Raw genomic sequence first — 15368 nt, 5'->3', positions numbered from 1 at the left:
AAACACAGCTAACAATTCTTGAGCGCCTGCTGGGTGCCAGGTCCCATACTGAAGGCTTGCCTGGAGTCACATCATTTACTCCTCACTACAACCTTAGGATGTAGGTGCTATTCTTATCCCCTTTTACAAGTCAGGAAACTTAGGCTTAAAGGTTAGACAATTTGCCAGAGTTGCCCTGCTGGTAAGCACCAGAGATTCCAAGGTAAACAAGAATAAACCACAAAGTGTTTAAAAGGCTCACCCTGCTGTCTGAAACCCCCTACTCTGAAACAAAATTCCAGGAGACTTAGGCTTGGCTGTTCTCAAGTAAGGAAGCAAAGTACAGGGAAACCGAGGGGCTAGACCCTTCGGAAGAGCCCATCTCCCTCCCCAGACATTCACCAGGCTTCTAAACCCCTCATTCTCAAGAAGCCTTAGCTCTCTGCTGGCCCCAGCGTTTATGTTTCCATTGATGCTGAGAATCACGCCGCGCTGAGAAGCCCTCTGTATCCTCCTCGTGTGGTTAGAGGTGGAGAGAGTCTGGGCTGCAGTGCCAGGGACCACACCTCTTGTCAGGAACATATAATTTAAAAAGAAAGAAAAACGGGGGGGGGGGGGGAGGAGAGCAAAGAAAGAGCCACCCACCCCCATTTTTCCTAACGACACATTCACGCGCACACCTACGCGCAGAAGCCGGCAGACGTCCATCGGCAAGGTCCTTGGGATGCTGATGAGAACATTTTCCACCTGGCACAGTCAGGCATTAAACACCCCTCAAACCCAACCTGAGACTTGGCCCGTCGGTGGAGATATTTTTAAAACCATGACACAGAGAGGAGTGTGACACACTCGGCTTTCTCAGTGGGTGGGTAGAGTGTTAGTTCATGTTGTTCTTGTCACTCAGCCCAGCATTATAAGTGTGCACTTTATTACTGCACAGAGGACGCTCTGCAACCCTGCCCAGCACGGTGTGTTCCCAGCCAGAGATGGCAACCTAGACATTGCAAAGGGGGAGGAGAAAGTTGCTGGGGACACAGGCTGCCCTCCTGGGTTCTCCCTCCACGGGTTCCGCTCACGCTCAGTAGGAGATGAAGCGTCCTATTGCTTTGTTTGATAATCTGCATCCCTTGTTTGCTGTCCTTGGGAAAGTTCTCGATATTCACATATTTAGTTCTTTAAATGGGCAGTTTTTTGTTTTTTTTTTCCCACACTCTCTTGTTCTCCCTCATTTTCTTTTTCCCAATGGGAGGTTTTCCCCAACATCACACGAAACTCATGGTAGAATCAGGACAAAGTTTCCGTGTCTCATCGTTCACATGCAAAGATGTAAGTCCCCAGGGCTCTCACCATTTCCTTGGGGCAGGTAAGACAACGATGTATGAAGGGAGTGGAGGGGGCGGGGGTGCATCTGCCCTGGACACAGACTGTAAAAAGGTGAACCGAAGCTAGAGAACTTAAAGGCAACCAAGAAAACAACTATCAGTCCATCTGCTTTTCACTGGCACCTCGCGCTGGTGATTCTAAACAACTTCAGTGACTTCTCCCCAGCTGAGAAGACCCCTCCCAGCATCACTCCCCACTGCCACACTCCGGAGGGGTGCTGAGTACCATGGGGATTGAAGACTGGCTCGAGGAAGAATATTTTATTTCAGCAGAAAATCAGGGACCTCTGGATGGAGCGTGTCGTATTTTCCACTAAGGGGACTTAATGGTTATTTCAGCATCGAGAGCAACCTCATGTTTTCTGTTCACCCTAATAGCCTAATAGGAACATAAACAGTATTGTTTGAGGAATGATGAGGAAAAAATGCCCACACAAGCAGTGCGATAAAGCAGAAATATTAAAAAGTAGACCTTTCAAAACCACAAGCTATTACCTCACCCAGTCGGAATGGCCATCATCAACTGGTATACAAACAATAAATTTTGGAGAGGGTGTGGAGAAAAAGGAACCCTCCTACACTGTTGGTAGGGATGTAAATTGGTACAACCACTATGGAGAACAGTATGGAGGTGCCTGTAAAAACCAAATACAGAACTGCCGTATGATCCAGCAATCCCATTCCTGGGCACATATGTGGAGAAAACCATACATCACCCCAGTGTTTTCTGCAGCACATTTAAAACAGCCAAGGCACGGAAGCAACCTAAATGTCCACTGACAGAGGAGTGGATAAAGAAAATGTATGTGCATACATACACACAATGGAATATTACTCAGCCATAAAAAGAAGGAAATAATGCCATTTGCAGCAACATGGATGGGCCTAGAGATTTTCATACCAAGGGAAGTAAGTCCCTTAGAGAAAGACAAATATCATATAATATTACGTATGTGTGGAATCCCCAAAAATGATACAAAGAAACTTATTTACAAAGCAGAAACAGACTAACAGATTCTGAAATCAAGTTTCCGGTTCCCAAAGGGGAAAGGTGGGAGGGAAGGATAAATCAGGAGTCTGGGATTAACATATACACACACTATACACAAAACAGATCATCAACATGGGCCTACTGTCCAGCGCAGGGAACCCTACTCAATAACCTATATGGGAAAAGGATCTGAAAATTAATGGATATATGTATATATTCTCCAGTTTTATATATATATATACACACATATATATATCTCCAATTATATATATATGTGAATCACTTTGATAGATACCTGAAACTAACACATTACTAGAAATCAACTATATTCCAATATAAAATTTAAAAAAATTTTTAGTCAAAAAAGATAAAAAGTAGATCTCAAAAAGAGGGCTTAGAGCCCTAGGCTTCCATTTTTAATTCAGCAGCAGCGGGACTGGCCAGAGTCACTGCTAAAACAAATGCCTGTGCTTCGGGCCAGACCAAGCCATCAGCATCCTTGGTTTCAAAGGAAGGTCTGCGAATTATGGCCCCTAGGCCAAAACCAGCTGGGGGGGGTGGTTTACAGACTGTAAGTAAGTGTTAATTACTTCATGTATTGTCTGTAGCTGAATTAGCAGCTGCAACAGCAGAATTCAGCAGCTGTGAGGATGGAACCCCACGTGGCCCTCAGAGCCTAAAATACTATGTAGCCTGTTTTAGTCAGTTTTAGTCACTGCTGTAAGAGTGCCACAGAAGAGGGAGCTTAAACAACAAACATGTATTTCTCATGGTTCTGGAGGTGAGGGAGTCCAAGATCAGGATGCCAATAGGGGCGGGTTGTTGGTGAAGGCCTTCTACTCGGTTTTGAGAAGGCTGTTTTTTCACATGACAGAGAGGGAGAGAGCGTTGGGTCTCGGTACACTAATCACATCACGAAAGCTCCATGCTCACGACCTAACCACTCCCCCAAGGTCCCATCTCCAAGTATCATCACTCAATGTATGAATTTGGTCGGGAAGGGGGCACAAATTTTCAGTCCATAGCATGGCTCTTTACAGAAAAATTTTGATGACCATTGCTCCAAAATAGTGCAGTAAGCTCCTACCTGGACCCGTTGCTTCTGCTCCCAGTCACTTAAAATCCATTCTACACCAGGGAGCCAGCATCATCTACACAACATAAACCACAACATGATACTCTCCTGGCTCAAAATGGTCTGCTTGCTTCCCGATACAAGGAGCATAAAATGCAAATTTCTGGCTTAGCCAGGCTGAGAAAGACCTTTCCTCATCTGGCTTCTGTCCATTGTCCTAAACTCCTGGGCAGTCTGAACCCATCCTTCTTGCTCTTCGGACACATGTTCCTGACCCCCTCATGACCTTTATGCCTACTGTTTTCCCTGCTGGAATCACTGCTCCTCAGATCCTGCTGGAGCTTGCGCCTTCCTCTATTTCAGGAAAGGCTTTGCTTTAATGTCATGTTCTTAGAGGGCCCGTCCTTGACCATGATTGACAAGTAATACCTCCATCCTCTCCCTCCTTCTGGTACATTCTGTCCTCAGACCCTTTCTTATTTTTCTCACAGCACTGAGTAGTTCCTTCCATTAACACGTGCGGCACAGAGACATGTGGATGGATGTGTCTGTGCAATAGCAGGAAATGAAAGGGTTTGAGGATGACTCCTATTTTGGGATCTGGAGGGTGGGAGAATGGTGACACTATGCACTGAATGGGAAAACCTGTGGAAGGACCATATTTTGGGAAACGGGGGACAGGGAAGAGATCGAGATTTTCATTTTGGACATGTTCCATGAAACTTACCCATCTGATGTCAGGGTGACGATGTCTAGGAGACATCATGGAGATGTCTAGGCTGGTGGATACACAAGTCTAGAACTCAAAGGAAAGATTAGGCCTGAAGATAAAAACTTGTGAGTCATCAACATATTGATGGTATTAGAAGCTATGGTCTTGGGAGTTCCCGTTGTGGCTCAGTGGAAATGAATCCCGCTGGTTTCCATGAGGATGTCGGTTTGATCCCCGGCCTTGCTCAGCAGGTCAGGGATCCAGCGTTGCCATGAGCTGTGGTATAGGTGGCAGATGTGGCTCAGATCCCACATTGCTTTGGCCCGTGGCTGTGGTACAGGCCAGCAGCTACAGCTCTGATTTGACCCCTAGCCGGGGAACTTCCATATGCCGTGAATGCAGCCCTAAAAACAATTTTAAGAAAAGAAGAAAAAAGAAGCTTAGATGAGATCTGCTAAGTATCTAAGTATCATAGACACAGAAGAGAAAAGGGCCAAGAGCTAAGCCCTAGAGCAAATAAATACTTACTTAGAGAATAGAAAAAAAAAAGAGAGAGAGAGAGAGAGAGAAGGGGCAAAGGAAAGGAGATTAAAAAAAAAAAAGCAATTGAGGAAACAGGAAAACAAGAGAGTATGATGTCCAAGAAGCCAAGTGAAGAAAGACTTATTTAAAATGCTGCTATAATCTCCAGATGAGGATTAAGAATTAATCTTTAAATCCAGCTGAGGGGAAGGACAAGAGCAGAAAAATGGGGACAAGAGGATTGTCAAGAATTGATAAGCTAAGGGAAAGACGTGGAGGCAGAGTATAGGTAACAGTTTCAAAGAGTTGTGTTTTATGACCAGAAGAAGGCAAAATAATTGCTTGAAGAAGCTATGCAGAAAGGTGGAAATGACCTAGAATGGGAGATATTCTAGAGCATTTAAGAGCTGACATGAATGAGAGCTGACATGAATGAGTTCCCTGGTCGTGGAGTGGGTTAAGGGTCCAGCATTGTCACTGAAGCGGCTCGGGTTGCTGCTGTGGCATGGGTTCTATCCCTGGCCCGGGAACTTCCACATGCTGTGGGCATGGCCAAAAAATGAGATAATATTGAGGGAAGGAGAGATCATTAGCAAAATCTCTGCAAAAGCAATTCAGGATGGGATCCAGTGCACCAGCGTTTGAGTAAGTCTCAGAGGAGCAGGGTACCATCTGCAGGGAAAACAGAATATACGGGCCCTACAGGATGTGGTGGGTGATACATCTGTAGGTGGATGAGCAAGTGCTCTTCTGCCGGCTTCTGTTTTCTCAGTAAATAAAAGATGAGTTCATCATCTACCAAGAGTGAGGGGGTAGCTGCAAGAAGAGACGAGATGAGAAATAGTGGCCTTAGAGAGTGGGATTGTGCCTCGACCAGAGGAATGCAGCCTCACTGTCGCGCAGTGCTGAGCGTCCAAATGAGGTTTGTGGTCGAAAACGAACCAGATGGCACTGCTTTGTGTTTCCCTCCAATACTCTGGTGCAGGCTCAGTCAGTGGAGAGCTGAGTAGAAGCAGAATGGGAGACTTCAGTAGGAGATTCCAATAGGCTGAAGGGAGAGATGGAAGCTGAGAGTTTAAGCAAGGCAGCGAGTACAACGCTGGAAAGAGGGAATGAAGGGCGTGGAAGATTGAAGGAACTGTGCTAAATGGAAGAGTCAATGGGTTAAAGGTCTCACGAGGGTCAAAGGATTGCTGAGGTCAGGGCAGTGGAGGGAATCATCTGGAAGATGGCAAGTGGTGGTCGGAGACTCAATCCTTAAAAATGAGATTTGGGGAACAGAGTAGTTACTGACTGGCTGGGTGTGGCCATGGAGGGAGAGGCTGAGGAAGCAGAAAGGTCGAGGTCTTTGGAAGAGAAGAAATCACAAGTCTTAGAGACCCGAGTGGTGGAAGGCCAAGCTACATGAAGACTGAAAGTACCAACTATGGCAGGTGAGCCAGCGTGAGCCAGGTGCAAAGTCTCCTGCAGATGAGAGGAAGTTCAGAAAGCAGCAGTGGTCAGCTTACCAAAAGAAGGGGTGGTTAATGTACATAGTTTCCCGCTATGGGCATCAGAGGAGCCGGGATGGGGAGGGTGATGGGAAGGATGGAGAAATAGTCTGGAGGTTGGGAAGCGGAGCCAGTAAGACACATAAGCCCCTTTTAGAATCGGTGTCCACCGGGAGCACAGAGGAGCCACTACTGTTACAGGCTGAAAGGAAAGCCGTGACCTCAAGGGAAGGCTGACTTCAGCTGCATCAGGCATTCAAGGAGATCATTTTTAGAAAAAGGAAAGGATCCGGGTATTCTGATAACGAGAGACCCTGAGTCACAGTGCACAGTGGAAGGATTTTAAGGGACGGTTAGAATTTCCCCCTTTTATAGACAGCGGTTGTAATTAGTGCCCATTCTAATGACTTCATCTTAACTTGATGAAATCTACAAACCCCCCTATTTCCAAATAAGGTCACCTCCCGAGGTACCGAGGGTTTGGACTTCATCATATCTTCTGGGGGAGACACAGCTGAACCCATAACAAGGGCTGAAAGTCTGGGCAACAGTGGATGATCCTGTAAGCTTGGCCTTTTGATGGTAACCTGCAATGGAATGCATGAGGAAGGGATCTTGATGGTGTCTTGGGTAACCAGCCTTCTTCTTGGGGTTTCTCTCTGAGAGCGTACAGGACAGGATTGGTGCTACCACAACAGGGGAGTGGTGAGCTCACCAAGGACACGTCAATTCTAGAACTACACAAGGTTGGTGAGCCTTCTTTTCAGGCCACTGTGGCGGAGGGTGGGAGGGACAATTGGTCTTAGATCGCGGCTCTCCCTGTTTATTCTGCTCACTATATTTCAGCTTCAATGGTCTATTCCTGTCTCAAAAAAATACCTAGACTTTGCCAGCCTCAGGGCCTTTGCACTTGTCATTCATTCCACTGCCTGGAAAACGTGTCTCAGAGTTTCTCCTGGCTGGTTGTCTCATCACAGAGAGCTTGGGGGGCCCTCCCCGGCCATCGTATCTAAAGTACCCATCACCTCCTTCACTGTTTTCCTCATCATTTTCTGAAAAGGTACCATTTTCACATTTGTTCACTTTATTTAATGTTAGGTTCCCCAACCAGTCTCTAGGCTTCATAAAACAAGAACATTGCCCCCTTTTGTTCACCAATGACTCCCCCAGTATCCAGAACAATGCTTAGCATGTGCAGGTGCTAAAGAATAGTAACAACAGCAGGAACAAAAAAAAGCAACAGTAGCAATAATCCTGGATGGTACCTGTAGGTATAGACAAAGCCTACGTCACTGGACCTCCCTCAATGTCATTCATGAAGACTGTGACCTAGGTATTATCTTTAAGATCCTTTCCAGTCTTGCAATGCCAGTTATATAACGGCCTGATATAATCTGAGAGACCCACAGGAATGTTAATGCCTAATATACATGCTAATATCTCAAGGCCAAGAGAAGAAAGGTTCTGTGCATTATCCCTCGGTGGAAAAAAAAAAAGCCTCTTTGTCAGGTCAAGATAACTGATCTAATTTGAGAAAAGAATGGTTTTACTGACACCTCTTCTTGCACTTCACACTAATCCTTTAAGCTGCAGCTAGTCTAGGGTGCTTAAAAGGTAAGGCCAGGGACAAGATGGTCCCACAGAAGCGGACGTGCTGACTCAGCCACCATCTTGGACCTTTGGGCGAGTCCCATTTGGGTTTGATGTTTCTTCTCCTGTGCTAAGACTATACGAATGGGCTTCCCCAAATTGCCAAAGTTGTCTCATTCTCTCAAGAATCACAAAGTTCTTTATCAATTGATCTTAGCCCAATTTTTTATTAAGTTGAAAATAGGAGTTCCTGTTGTGGTGCAGTAGTAACAACCCCAACTAGTACCCATGAGGACACAGGTTCGATCCCTGGCCCTGCTCAGTGGATTAAGGATCTGGTATTGCTGTGGCTGTGGCATAGGCTAGCAGCTGCAGCTCTGATTCAACCACTAGCTTGAGAATTTCCATATGTCACAAGTGTGGCCCTAAAAAGAAAAAAAAAAAATTGAAAATAACCAATTTCATCCATTTGCATCTCTCTGCAGCCATTATTAATAGAATGCCTACTGTCTTCTAAGGCGGTGGGAATTCAATGCCACTTTCAAGCTCTAAATGTCCAATATTCCCTTCCTAAGCTCCACTGAGCATGAGGTCATCTGGTGTCCCACTATCCTATTCACGTGTTCTTTGGCTGAAGGATTCAAACACCTGAAGAGGTAGTTTAGAATAGGCAAAGTTCACGGTTTTGCGGCAAAAGTCTCGCCCTCACTGACTGTCATCCTGTGTTTCCTCTTCTGGTGTCCAATTCAATGTCCATTTCACTGGAGGACAGAGGTATCCTTCTTTCCCCCAAGTCATTACAGCAATAACCTCCCCTCTTCTCTTCCTTTCCCCTAATTTCAAAGCCCAGAACCCCCTCCCAGGCAGGTTAATGTGCCTTTTGGGGTTGTATGATCTTTACGAGGCTGAGAGATGGAAGTCAGCAGCCAAACAGCTCTGCTGGAGGGGGGAAGCCTCCGCACTAGGGAAAAAGGCAGGAAGAGTACAAGAGGCAAAGACTGCCTTTTTTGATGACTGGTCTAAGGCTTCTTACTTGAACCTTGGGTTTTATAGTTCTATAAACAGCAGCTGACAAAAGAGATCCCGTTTTGGGAGGGTCCAGCTGGCTAGGCTGAGCTGGGTGGGGTAGCCCCAATATTTGAAAGCCAGGTCTGATTTTCCTCCGTGATGTCAGAGAGGCATGGGGTTCCCAGTGAGCCAGAGGGTGGGAGAGCCGACAGCCCCAGCCCCCGCCCTGGCCTGTGCCAGCAGCAGCTTCGAATGCTGCCTTCCTGGCGCGTCTGCAAGAGCCTTTTCCTCCTCGGAGACTGCAGTGTTTGGAAGGGAAGCTCCTTTGCTTGGCTGGCGGATGTCTGCCGGGGCAGGAGAGCCTGGAGGTTCCCTCTCACTGCCTCCCGTCCCCACATCCAGGCGGCGCCCCAGCTGTTTGCTTTCACGTCAGTGGTGGGTTCACTTTGGGGCTGGCCACTCTTGAGGCCAACGTCTTTTTACAGACCTGCCATCCCAGGCCCTTGGGCCTTAGGCCCCCTCTTCTGGCTTTGGGGGGCCAGCCTCTGCTTGCTCCTCTAACGTGAAGGCAGAAGCTGGACCATCTTGTTAGCCAGAGGAACGAGTGTGGGGTGAGAGGTTGTATTCAATCAAATCTAATCTGGAGAAACGAAGAGACTCCCCCGCTCCTTTTTTCCTTCTGCTTTTACTCACATCAAACTACTCCACTGCCCTGGCCCAGACCCTGCAGTTTCCTCTGAACAAAGCGGGTGGGCTCCCCAGGCCTTCAGGGCTGGGGATGAAGCAACAGCTACTCACTGAGCCCTGACTCAGAGGACCTTCTTCCTCCCCGCCAGGACCTGCCACTGCCTGGCTCCAGGGAGAGGCTGGAGGAGAGACAGTGGGAGGGAGCCAAGGAGAGCAGTTGCAGGGGGCATGGAGTGCTTATTTTAGGATTCTTGATTCTCAAAAGGTGGCACAAGTGGAGGGGCTCTGGCAGCTCACAGGTCTCACCGTGGGTCTAATTTGCAGTCTGTGTGCTCAGCATTTTCCTTTGGAGGCTGATCAGATTCATCCTATGAGCCCTGGCAGCAAGGGCGGCAGAGCAGGGTTAGAGCCAAACCCCACGTAAGACTGCTGAGCGGCTCGAAGTACTAAAACCATCCATCTCCACCTACAGCTATCACACTGCACAGCTTCCATGAATTCTCCTGTTTTCTCGGCTTTCTTTGTGTATCCCCGACCTCATTTGTGTATTCAGTTGTCCAGTGTTACGTTCAGTGTCACGGTCTGCTACATCAGAACAACTACATGGAGCTCCATCAAGGGATGTTTCCTTTTCTTTTTTCTTCATTAATACCCTGGATAGTGTCTTAGCTTAGTCTGCTATGGCAAATTACCATTACCTGCTACCAGCTTGATACCTCTGCATGGCAGAAAGACAGCCAGTGAGGGAGGTGACACAATACCATACTTCACGGATTAATGGATTCCCCAAAGATCACCGCTCTTTGAACCAAGCTTCCCTGGGGAAAGGGTATTAGAGGGAAAGTGGTTTCCTCTGTACCACGTAAGACCAGGCGTGAGGGTGGCCTTCTGATCCTCACGGCCTACGTGTGAGGGTGCACAAGGTTCTAAGACCATCCCCTTCCAAGAGCAAAGGTCCAGGCTGAAGATAAAGAAATCTCCCCAAAAGAGTGAAAATGGAGTTTACTCCAGGCAGTGGAAAGGGACTCTACCACCTGCCCCACATTCTCATCATTCCCTTCTTCTTGCTTTCTCCTACTCATTTGTTATTCATTACATATTCATTGAGGGCCACTCTGGGCTGGCTGCTATCCTTATGAGGCACTACTGTCTATTAAGTATATAAATCCAATCAAATGCGCAATGCAAAAAAATAATAATAATGTACGGCAAGAGAGCAACCCAGGGGCTTGGGAAAGGAGTGAGTGGGGTGAGTTGTGGGTGGGTGTGCAGTGGGTGGGAGCAGGCACAGGCCTCTCTTTAGCTGATCTGGGTGAGGTCCCAAGAACTACCTGATTAACAATATGCTTTTCAAAGCGCCTTTTCCTCATCTCCTTGACCCTTATGATAGCTCTAGAGAATAGGTCCATGGGAATAAGGATGAATAAACTGTGTTTTGCAATTAAGTAAGTTGACTTTTTAAGCCAAATATTTTGTTCTTGGCAGAAAGAGAACCTGACCTCAGAACCTGGAGTTACTATCCGAGGACTCCAGCAGTTATATCAGAACAGGTATATGGAGTTCCATCAAGGGAGGTTTCTTTTTCTTCTTTTTTTTATTAATTAATGTCTTGTACAGCATCTTAGCTCAGGCTGCCTTAACAAATTACCACAGATGCAGTGTCTTAAACAACAAACATTTCCGACAGTTCTGAAGGCTGGCAAGTCCCCAGTCAAGGTGCCAGCACACAGTGTCTTGTGAGAGCCCACTTCCTGATTTATAGAAGTTCATCTTCTCGTTGTATCCTTACACAGTGGAGAGCAGACGGAGAGGACGCAAACGCTCTCTTCTATGTTCTTATAAGGGCACTAATCCCATTCACGAGGGCCCCACTCTCATGACCTCTTCGCCTCTCAAAGGCACCACCTCCTAACACCGTCATAGTGGAGGTTAGGATTGCAACATATGATTTTGGAGGTTGGAGGACACAAACATTCAGTTCCTAAAAAGTAGAGATAAAACTTAAAAGAGCATTCTAGTTGTTCCAAATATTAATGCTGCCTGGATTTGAAGTCAGAGACCCAGCCCACTGCGGCTGGCTTTCAGGATGGAGAAAGGCCATAAGGTGAGTAACGCAGGCAACCTAAGTTGCAAGAAGCAAGGAAGAGGGTTCAAAAAGGAACTCAGGCCTGCCAACACCTTAACATTAGCCCAGTGAGACCTGTCTGATCTTCAAAACTGTAAGATAATAAATCTGTGTTGTTCTAAGCTTCTCAATTGGTGATAATCTGTTACAGCAGGCATGTGAAACTAAGACAGAAGATCATCTTCAGTTTGAATGACCCTGGTTAAGACACTATTGGTCAGGTCCCAAGAATTATCTGTGGGTTATCATACTGCACACATAAATGACCAAACAAAAAAATGGCTCTAAGGGCGTTGAGGATTTCTGTCTAGCCAATTCCCTCAGACCACTTACAGAGCCTGCCTTTATCCTGCTCACACCATCAATGAATCTGGCCCCTCTCTGCTTCCCTCCACCTTGTAAACAGGTTCCCTTCAAGGCCCTGCTGGAGAACAGATAGGGTAAGAGCTGTGCAGCACAAGTGACCTTGATCATATTTACTGGCAAAATGCAGTTTCAACAAGTCACCATCAGTAAACAAACAAACAAACAAACAAACAAACAATAGCCCACAAAGCCCAGGGCTCCCCAAGGAGGTCAGAACAACAAAAATCAAACAGGAAAGTTTGGTTGGACCTGAACAAACTCATGCTAAGACTTCTCCACCTACCTGTGGGCAGAGGTCATCCTGATGAGATGCTAATTTAGACACTCAAGTAGATGCTATAGGTCGTCATGGCCCTATCTGTGAAATTCACAAGAAAAGGCCCAGCCAAGGTGGGCATGGGGATGTGGAGAACTTTTAAGTTCTTTGCCTGAAAGACCAAGGAAGTGGTCTGTGAGACAGAACCATGTAAAGGCACTTGGCAGATAGACTATAAACCAGAGGATAGCTCCTTGCTTACTTTTTAATATTCAATTTGACAACATAATTGTGCTGATGAGCATCTTACTCTCAGTAAAACGTAAGAAAAGAGTTCACAGCCCTGATTTGCTCCCCACCTCTCCCTGACTGAAAGTTCCCTCCTTATGCCCCACCATCCTATTTGGAAAAGGGGAGATAATAACAGCAACCTCACAGTGTGGTGAGGGTGATTAAATGAATCAGCGGTTGAAAAATGACTAGCACATTACAGAGAATCAATAGATATTAAAAGTCCCTGCTTAACCCCTTCTTGACTGCATCAGATTAAACAGATCCCCCTTTCCGCTTTCAAAAATGGCCACAATTAAATAGTTCCTAAAATGGCAGAAACTACCATGTTTTAAAGATCTACAGTGAGAGACAGGGGTTCTACAGTCTCCTTTGGCCCATATTTCCATCTGACCTTCTCAAGCCCACTTGTTTTTATTCTGTCCTCTGCAATAGTGACACAAACAGGTTCCTACTTTCTGTTTATAGACAAAGCACCTCCTTGCAGTTTCTTCAGTCTGTTCCCTCTGTGTCACACAGATGGCATTTGGGAGGCTCTCTACTGAACGTATGTCTTTACTGAAGAGTTGTTAGTGTTCATGCATTCACATCCTTACATCCAGCGTCCTGTTATACAGAGACTAGTTCACTGCATCCCCATAACACATTCCTTCCCTCCACACTTTCACGTCAGAAGAATGCCATGATGCTTTCATCAGAGAAATATGTCCCAAAGACCTTCACCTCTAGGCTCCTGGTGACCCAAGGACGGGATGATGGAATGCCATTCCCATCTGATAACCAGTTTCTTGACTTAGGTGAAACCTAATTCTAGGAGGCAGAAAGCCAAATTCTTAGCCAGGTCCTGGATAGGCACTCACTTGTTGTGTTTACTTGTCCAATAAACCTTCTGACTGGATGTAGAGATGGCTCTGGTTGGGACCTATGTCCTCAGAACATAGGAAAAGGAGCCTGAATAGACTTCTTCTAGCCCAGCAAATCATGCCTGCCCTGAACTCTTCCAGAACCTCCAGAGGTAAGAAAAAGTGAGTGGATGGGAACTTCCTGGAGGATCTGGAATTGGTGTGGGTTCTTTAGCTAAGTCCTGCCATGAGCTTGGTTCCTAGTCTGACTCTGCTCAGTCATCTCTGGGGCCTTCTCTGGGCCTCAGTTTCTCCGCCCTGCAATGCCAAAGGCAGGGTCCAATAATCTTGAGGATCTAGTCAAGCTCTCAAGACTCTGTTTCCTTTTTTCCCACTTTCAGTATTATGGTGAGACCTTTTCATCCCAGGCTGTGAATGGCATTGCAACAGTAACTAGATAAATATTTTGGGTATATTATTAAATGTGTTTTATTTTTCCCCCCGTTTATGTGGAAGTATTTCTTCAGGCAAATTGAAGTCATCAGAAATAATGACTATTAGTCAGTCAGTGAACATTTAAGTGCTACTCTGGGCTGTGTCTTTGGGCACAGGACAAAGGCCAGACAGAGCCTCTCCCACAAAGAGTTCATATCCTAATTGGAGAAAACAGAAACTAATCATGGAAATAAGAATAATAACAGGAATAACGCAATGAGTGTTCTGGGGAAGAGAAAATTGGGTGATTGGGGAAGTGCTCTTATGAGCAAGGGCTTGCCGCTGCCCAACCTGCACAGAAGCCAATACTATGGCACTAACTTCTGAGAAAAGAAAGAGCTTTAGTGTGAGGTGGACCAGCAAGGAGGCAGGAAGCAGGGGTCCCCAATCTGTCTGCTGGATCCAGGGTTCATGGAGAAATTTAAGGGGTTGGAGGCTGAAGCTGATTGGCCAATGGTTGAATCAGTCATCAAGTACTTGGGCTGCTGGAAGCCAGATTCTCATTGAAGAACTTCTTAGTAAAAAGCTACGGTGGCAACTTTCTATTCTCTGAGCTTCTTAAACTGAAAATTCTTGGTTCCAGGGTCATCCTGGAGACGGGTTTCCATCGTGCAGCAGTGCTGTCTGTAAAATAACTCAAGGTTTGATTAACCAACAACCTAGTTGAGGAGGCAAAACCAGTTTAAGCTGGTGGACATTTTTATGCTGTTTCATTCAGTACTTCTGCTAGGCTGGGGAGAATAGAGAAAGCCCCTTGAAGAAGCTGCCATGTGACGACTAGAGGAAAAGTCAGGAGCGTTCCAAGCAGAAGCAAGAGAGTGATCAGGCTTGATGTGCTTGAAAGGCTGGAAGGAGTCCAGAAAGATTAGCAAGGGCCAGATCACTAGGCCTTACAGACCAGGGCTAGGAGATTCATTTTAGTTTATTTGCTTACTATTGTTTATTTATTTTTGGCTATGCTCAAGGCATGGAGAAGTTCCCAGGCCAGGGATCGAACCTGTGCCACAGCCATAACCGGAGCTACAGCAGGGATCTTTAACCCACTGCATCACAAGGGAACTCCTAGAAGACTAATTTTAATTTGAAGGATTTTATGATCAGACTTCAGTGCTGTGGACTGAACTATTAAATTCCAGAAGAGTCCATGTTAAGTGTAGGTAAAGTAAAACAATTGATAAGCATAGTTCAGTGGTATTCCCGAGGAAGAGCGTGGTGGCTGTTGAGTAGATGGAAGGAAACCCCACGCCATGTTAATCTGGCAAGTCAGCCCGGGAGGGCTGAGATCGGAAGAGGAGTCCCAGTGATGAGAGAGCGGGAAGTTGGGGTGCCAGAATGGAGAATGCACTGGGCTCGAGGTGCTCCTGGGTGAAGGAGAAGGAGACGGGATAAGAGGAGGGGGTGGTACCTTTACCTGGGAAGACCCCAGAGGAATAACAGGACTCCGGTGGAGATAAAGAGGGGGTAGTCTGGGGAGCCTGATTTCTGAAAGAGGATGAGATGTTGGTAACACGAGAGAAGTAGGATCAACACACACCCATGGGCATCTCTTCCACTCCT

General features: G+C 46.4%; 1 long non-coding RNA gene across 10 annotated transcripts in view; it reads right to left on the bottom strand.

Moving 5' to 3' along the window:
* Nucleotides 1–15368, bottom strand: part of LOC102165790 (uncharacterized) — a 194516-nt gene that overhangs the window by 128566 nt on the left and 50582 nt on the right. The window contains exons 5-6 of one of the 10 annotated variants that reach the window (XR_014820787.1): nt 11895–11982; nt 7949–11344 (exon numbers count right to left, since the gene is read on the bottom strand). The exons of 7 other annotated variants lie outside the window; for them this stretch is intronic. This is a non-coding gene — a long non-coding RNA (uncharacterized LOC102165790). Of the gene's footprint in view, nt 1–7948; nt 11418–11894; nt 11983–13779; nt 15173–15368 lie in introns of those variants that run through there. 2 more of the 10 variants (XR_001299789.3, XR_014820791.1) reach the window with 2 other exon arrangements.

This window comes from Sus scrofa, chromosome 12 (assembly GCF_054392235.1).
Source record: "Sus scrofa isolate SSC_HxYL_T2T_F1_AM1 chromosome 12, Sscrofa_HxYL_maternal_Yorkshire_Landrace_v2.0, whole genome shotgun sequence".
Taxonomy (NCBI): Eukaryota; Metazoa; Chordata; class Mammalia; order Artiodactyla; family Suidae; genus Sus; species Sus scrofa.
Note: the sequence above shows the minus strand (reverse complement) of the source record. Positions and strands in the feature narration are given on the sequence as shown.